The sequence below is a fragment of the Rhinopithecus bieti genome, unplaced genomic scaffold (assembly GCF_001698545.2).
Source record: "Rhinopithecus bieti isolate Rb0 unplaced genomic scaffold, ASM169854v2 scaffold_56705, whole genome shotgun sequence".
Classification (NCBI taxonomy): Eukaryota; Metazoa; Chordata; class Mammalia; order Primates; family Cercopithecidae; genus Rhinopithecus; species Rhinopithecus bieti.
The window spans coordinates 32,724-39,953 of NW_016821902.1; the positions used below are offsets into that span (position 1 = coordinate 32,724).

General features: G+C 37.3%; 1 pseudogene across 1 annotated transcript; it reads right to left on the bottom strand.

The window, feature by feature from the left end:
- Positions 1 to 5,373: 5,373 nt before the first annotated feature.
- LOC108521072 (60S ribosomal protein L21 pseudogene) lies at positions 5,374 to 5,895 on the bottom strand (annotated as a pseudogene). Its single transcript, XR_001883117.1, has one exon. The product of XR_001883117.1 is annotated as a 60S ribosomal protein L21 pseudogene (transcript).
- Positions 5,896 to 7,230: the final 1,335 nt, after the last annotated feature.

Genomic DNA, 7,230 nt, shown 5'->3' on the forward strand with positions numbered 1-7,230 from the left:
AGATTTCTAGTTCAAGTCACCTGTAAAGGGGCTGCTTACCTTGTATGCTCATTCCGCTCATCTGTGCTATAGTTATTAATATCTGGACCCACCAAGTTCAAGTACTTACCTACGGACAGATCTGGAGGGGATTAAAACTCCAAAACAACAAAATTGAGAAAAAGTGAATGTATACCAAGGGGAAATGAATATATACAGTTAACATTAACATAATCATACACAACAAACTATAAATACTGGCATTTAAGTAAAAAATTCTTTCTTCCTACTTTGTTCCAAAATGGATTTACCATATTAGTCACAGAGGATGGAAAGATATTTGGCTAGAATGCTGAATCTCTAAATCCTCAGCCAAGCTGCTGATGTCATGAGAGACAGAATTGATGAAAGGATGCTCCAGTCAAATGTGGGAGCTTTGGTTCCTTCTGATCTAGATTGAAATAAAGGTTTCGCTTTGTGCTTCTATATGAAGACATTTTAGAGGTGACTGGGTGATCTCCAGGGCCCCTCATCCCCAGGTACAATTGCTAATTTTTTTTTTTTTTTTTTTTGAGACAGGGTCTCACTCTGTCACTCGGGCTGGAATGCAGTGGTGTGATCACAGCTCACTGCAGGCTTAACCTTCTGGGCTCCAGCTATTTTCTTGCCTTAGCCTCCCAGGTAGCTAGGACTACAGGTGTGTGCCACCATGCCCTACTAATTTTTAAAATTTTTTTTGTAGAGACAGGGTCTCACTGTGTTTCCCAGGCGAGTCTTGAACTCTTGGGCTTAAGTGATTCTCCCACCTCAGCCTCCAAAATGGCTGGAATTATAGGCATGAGCCACTGTACTCAGCCCAATTGCTAATCTTGAGCTTTAGCATATTTCGTTTGACTGTGAGTAGAGAGTTAAGGAAGCATTAAATCAAGGCAAAGCATACCAAGATAAGTACCTATTCCCTCCAGAGACAAGAGCAGATCTATCCTGTGCTGACTGCCCATACACTTGAGGAAGACACTATTCCAAGAGAGAGCATTCAAAAGAGAGCTAAAACCCAACACCAAGGAAAGAATGACTAGAAACTTCTTCAAACCAAGATGCAATAACAGGGACAGGATCTACCTTCCCATCTGAAACAGTGGGACAAAATATATGAAACAATGGTCATTAAGTCATTGGACATCAGGCTATGAAGGATATAATTCCTGATAAATGAGAAGCTAACAGAATTAGCCCTACTATTGCCCAATGTACTGCATTGAGAGAGTTTCCAGGCCACTGTGGCAAACTCAAATAGAATGTGTCAAACTCCCTGGGTTGAAGAGACATTGCTAAGAGGCCTAGGAGAGCAAGACATCTGGAGTTAACAAAAGAGAGCAATAACAAGAGAGCTGCACAGGAGGAAATTATGGAGATTTACAGAAAATCCACCTCAAGCATTCAGCAGAGCACCAAACAGTACATGCACTTAAGAAAACTACCCAAGGCCAATGAAAGGACCCCCAAAATGTTTTAGAGAAAAGAATACTTGGTACTAAGACAACTCCAATAATAGTGCTGTTTTAATTGGCCAGACTGGTAATTTTCATAATTCATGGAGTGCTGAGTAATCAGAAGGGCCTTGCTTCAGTAGTAGAGATTAGACCTAGATTAAATGCTGCTCTATTCCTGACAAACATCTTAAAAGCAAGACCCCGAAAGATCAAACTGTTTCCAGGTAAATTAACTTTATCCCAGAGCAAGCTGAAGAATATTTATAAGAATACAAAACATCCAGCACTCAAGAAGGAAAATTCACAATTCCTGATGTCCTATTAAAGATTACCAGGCAACCAAAACACACCCAGAACTGACACACATATTTGAACTAGAAGACAGTGATATTAAAATGGTTAATATAACTCTATTCCCTACGTTCAAAAAGCTAGAGGAAAGATTGAACATGTTAAGTAGAAACATTAAAGAGTTTTTTAAAAGATCCAAAGCAAAATTTAGAGATGAAAACAATAATGTTTGAGATGAAAAATATACTGGATGGGATGAATGATAGATAAGGCATTAAAGGATATATAATTAATAAACTTAAAAACACAGCAATGGAAGCTATCTGTAATAAAACACAGAGAGAATGTAAGAATAAAAAAAATGAACAGATCATCAGATCATCAATGAAACGTAGGACAACTTCACACATCTAACTTACATGTAATTGGCATGCATAAAGGAAAGAAAAGATGAAAGGAGACAGAAGAAATATTTGAAGAAATTATGGCCCCAATTCTTCGAAATGTAATAAAACTAAAATTTATCTTAATTTTACTTTTACATGTATTAAGTAAATGTGTGATAACAAAAGAACAAAGCCCAGAAGGAGAGACATGAAAGTATACTCTTTAAGGTTATTATACTTCACATGAAGTGGCATAATATCAAATGAAGTCAGACTGGGAAAAATTAAAAATGTATACTATAAACCCTAAAATAACCACTAAAAGAGCAAAACAAAAGGTTATAGCTAAGAAGCCAACAAAGTAATTGAAATGGAGTTATAAAAATAATTACTCTAAAAGAAGGCAGAGACAGAAGAAAAGAGGAACAAAGAAAAAAATGAGATAAATAAAAAAAGAAACAGCAAATGGTAGGCGTAAACTTAACAACATTTATAATCACATTAAATGGAAATGGTCCAAACATTCCAGCTAAAAGGCAGAAACTGTCAGATTAGAATAAAAAAGTTCCATTGTATGCTGCCTGTAAGAAACACACTTAAATATAAATGCACAAATAGGTTAAAAGTAAAATAATGGGAAAAGATATATCATTCTAACACTACTGAAAAAAAAAAGCTGGAGTGACTATATTAATAATTACTCAAAGGAAGTGAAAAAATATACCCAAATAAAGATTTACATACAAATGTTCATAGAAACTTTATCTGTAATAGCCAAAAACTGAAAACAACCCAAATGACCATTAACAAATGAATGGATAAACAAATTGGGGCATATTCATGCAATAAAATATCACTTAGCAATATAAATAAATGAATTATTGATACACACAACAGTATGGATTAATTTCAACATACTTATGCTAAGTATTAACAAAAGGCACCAGACCAAGAAGGAATACATATAGTATAATTTCATTTTTATAGAATTCTAGAAAATGTAATGTTTATAGTGACAGAAACGTATCAGTGTGTGCCTGGGGATAACAGTGGGGACTGGAAAATATGAGAGGAAGATTAGCAAGTAGCAAGTAGCTAATTAGCAATTAGCAAGTAGCAAGAAGAAACTCTTGGAGGTAATGGATATGATGGTTATCTTGATTTTGGTGATGGTTCCATGGATAACACATATGTCAAAACTTACTCAGTCCTCAAGATTAACTGGTATATCCTGCTCTGACCCATTCCAACACTCTTCATTCCTGAGGATAAATTTATGTGGCTGGAGGGAGGCAGAAAATAGCCTTATTTTACACACACACACACACACACACACACACACACACACACACACACAGCAAAAAACAAGTGAGAAAATGGGTAAAATGGGAAAATGTACGTTAAAAAAAGTAAGTTGGAAGCCAGATGTGAAGTTAGGAAACAAAATGCTTAGTGTAAAGACCTGTGTACTCACAAGATGGGGGCATAAATTTCTAAGTTCTCCAGTGATTAACACAAAGAAGGAAGAAAGTTATTCAAGATGGTCAGAAAATAAAAACCAAAAAAAGGGCTCAGGGGTAGTATAGCAGAGGCCAGACAGGAATTTCTTCCATGCGATCACAGAAAGAAGAGATATCTAATGAAATAAAAGTATCCAAACAGCTTCAGCAACATTGTACAATAAATACAACTACTTTTGTTGATTTTTTCTTGAAGTGTTCTTCAATATTGTTCAATAACATAAAGTCAAAGTGTGATTCAATAAAACAGGATGTGGGGAGAGAGATGGGCAAAACAACACAGTCCAGGTGTGTATGTCTCTCTGATGGTCTAGGTTAATCCAAGGATAATTTTAGAGCCTCTGGAGAAATGAAGTTTTACATGTGTCTTGGCTGTCCTTCACTTATAGCATGAGGGTTTTGTTGATATTAATTGAGAGCGAATTCAAGGTTATACTCCCTGAATGTATCTAAAGTACGTATATACTCTGTTGCTAGTAAAATGAACATCTCAAAGTTAAAAAAAATTAAAATGTAGAAGCTGGGCAGTCAAAGGAACACAAGTGTTCAGCTGCTCATAGAGGTAGCCAAGAAACTATAAGCAGAGAAGGCCTTGGATTTTCTAAAAAGTAACTTGGGATCCTCTCTTCCATATGAATTTATAGGTGATTAGAACTCAAGACTCATCCCATAGAACTTGCATGCAGGAATTTTAGCCTAAAAATCTTCAAAGTTGGTATTACCAAATGCCAACTATGACCATAAGATAGATACAGATGGAGGATAGAGAGATAAGCAGATGAGGAGGCAGGTTTGTAGGTTGATAGCTAGTTACATTTGTTAATAGATACAATGCCTAAATTTAAGACAACATCTTAGGAAACCCTCCCAAAGGAATTGACTATTGAATATGAGTTTATTTTTCAGTCAGACAATATTTACATGTTGCACAGTTGAGATAAGGGCATTTCTTCCATCTAGATAGTGGGGAAGTCCCTGATGGAATCTTTCAACTTGGTTCTAAATTATCTTTCCTTATGATTTTACAAGTTCTATTCATTCTTTCCTATAAGACTCATGTTGGTTTGGCCCCACCTGGGTGCAAGTTTTAGACATTAATTATAGTAAATTCTCAGATACTATAGGCAATCAATTCTAATAATATTCTGGAAACTCTGCATATTTCTTTTTATTCATTTATTATCCTGAGAATGGTTTAGCTATTTATTTTCGGGGTTCTTGTCCTTTTGTCCCCTTTCCTAAGCACCTCTTTCTGCCTCAATGCTCAGCCCTAGTACAGTAATGGGTAAGCAGCAGCAGCAGTGCAAACACCTCTGCTTTTATCAGCAACAGTAATTTCCAGATTGGCCCCAAATCTAAGAACAGATTCTTCAGTTAGATTACAAAGAAAGCTTTAGGTATTTCTTGTGTGACCCTCCAGACCTGCAGCAATTTCGGGGCTTTCCCATTCACATCTGTAACTTTTAGAGTTGTAGTATTGTTAGTTCAGGATTCTTAATTGAACTGTCAATCAATTTTAAGCTCTCCTTTTTCAGTGACTTGCTCAGGACTATACAAATGACCTTTCTGTGCCTCTGCACTGAAACCTTGCCCATGCATCTCAAGACTAAGGCCAAAGTGTCCTCCATACCTGCTCCTTGGCAACCCCCTCTCTGTTTTTTTTTTTTTTTTGTCTTTTATTTATTTATTTTTTTTTAACACCTATTATGCCATGAATTCATAGGCAATAGGTTCCAGCAGCTCAGGCTCCTTCCCATTGGTCCTCACAAAGTGTGCTTCTCTGGGTGGAGCAGGGTGGCGCTTCAGCTGAACCCAGGTACCTTTCTCTTTGGCTTCTTTCTTTTTCTGATCATTTTCCTTCACGCGTTTCAGGAAGCTATCTCGGCTCTTAGAGTGCTTAATGTGCTCAATACGCACATTAATTCTCTTGGCAAGAATCTTGCCCTTAACTTGTTTGTTTACAACAATGCCAACAGCATGCTGGGTAACGTTGTAGACTCTCCCAGTTTTGCCATGGTAACACTTGTGGGGCATTCCTTTTTGAACAGTACCCATTCCCTTTATGTCTACAATATCACCTTTCTTACAGATTCGCATATACGTGGCCAAAGGAACAACTCCATGTTTTCTAAAAGGCCTAGAGAACATATATCGGGTGCCTCTCCTCTTTCCCTTTGTGTTAGTCATTTTGGCGAATTACTGGAAGATGGCGCTTCCGGCCGAAAGGCCCCCTCTCTGTTTTATGTTTGAGAGAGTCTCTCCATGTGCTTCCTAATAAGATGCATCTACACTATTAGGTCTCTAAGGCCCCTCCTTAACTACTTCTGACCTGGCCATCCCCTCTATACCTTGCTACATCCTAGTCTGACTTTTCCTTATAGTCAGAGGTCCCTATTTGCCCCTCTTATACATAGATCTTCCAATCTTACTGCTACATCATTGCCTAATGGCAGGCCAGTGCATTCATGCTGCCTATCATTTACAACTTAACATGCTTGAAATTTTACTGAAAGCCTTATCTCCTCCAAGACTCTTTCTATATTGTTCCAAACATTCTCATTACAATGCTATTCTGCACAGATATGTATGGAAACAGTACTAATACCAAGCGGGCTGGGTTGCAGCAGTAGGTCTGTGACTGTGTCAGCTGTGTAATCTTGGATAAGTCACTCAGCTTGCTTTGGCCTCTCTTTGCTCATCAGAAAAATGAGGATGATACTACTTAAATTCATTTGACCCACACAATAAGTTTGGGAGGTTCCTAGGAAAGAGCTTTGCAAAAGTTCTACTCATTCTTTCCTGTGTGACTCACTGATTATGCCATATTGGTCCCCTGTAAATGCGGGTTTCTTTGTATGAGACCCTCATCTTTAAGTAGAGTGAATTCTCAGAATCTGACTGCAATCAATGTGGCCATCAGACCAGCAGCATCAATATTAACTGGAAAGCTGTTAGAAATGTAAATTATCAGGCCCTACCCCAGACCTATTGCATCAGAAATAGTGGGGTAGGCCCAGTAAACTGTGTTTTAATAAGCTCTCCAAGTGATTTTGATTCACTCTAAAATTTGATTGTCTAATTTCCTTCTAATAACTCTATTCATCTATACTAATATAGTTCTCTGTTTATTTAGCTGCTCCCTTGAGATTGGAAACTTTCTGAGAGAAGGGTTATGTCCCAAATGTCTACAACCAGCACTCACTAAAATCCTGATGAAGGATTATTGTAAGGTAAATTATCTTAATATGAATCTGTATTGCAGCCTGAAAATATCAGTTAGCACTTTTCATTTATACAAAGAAGATCATGGGATTCGTAATACTCACAGAAAGATAATTAATTGACCCATTTATTTTTCACAAACTGTTGAAAAGATACCAGGCAAGACAATACCAAATGGAAAGCTCAGTTGCATCTCCTATATGCCTCCATCCTCAGACAATTTTCCTGGGTCTCCAAACGTCAGAAGCTATACTGAGCAGGGAGTAAGGAAAGGAAGGTGTGGGCGACTTAATGAAAAAAGTCCTGAACTTTACCCAGAGCGTTAACATTGCAATAAGT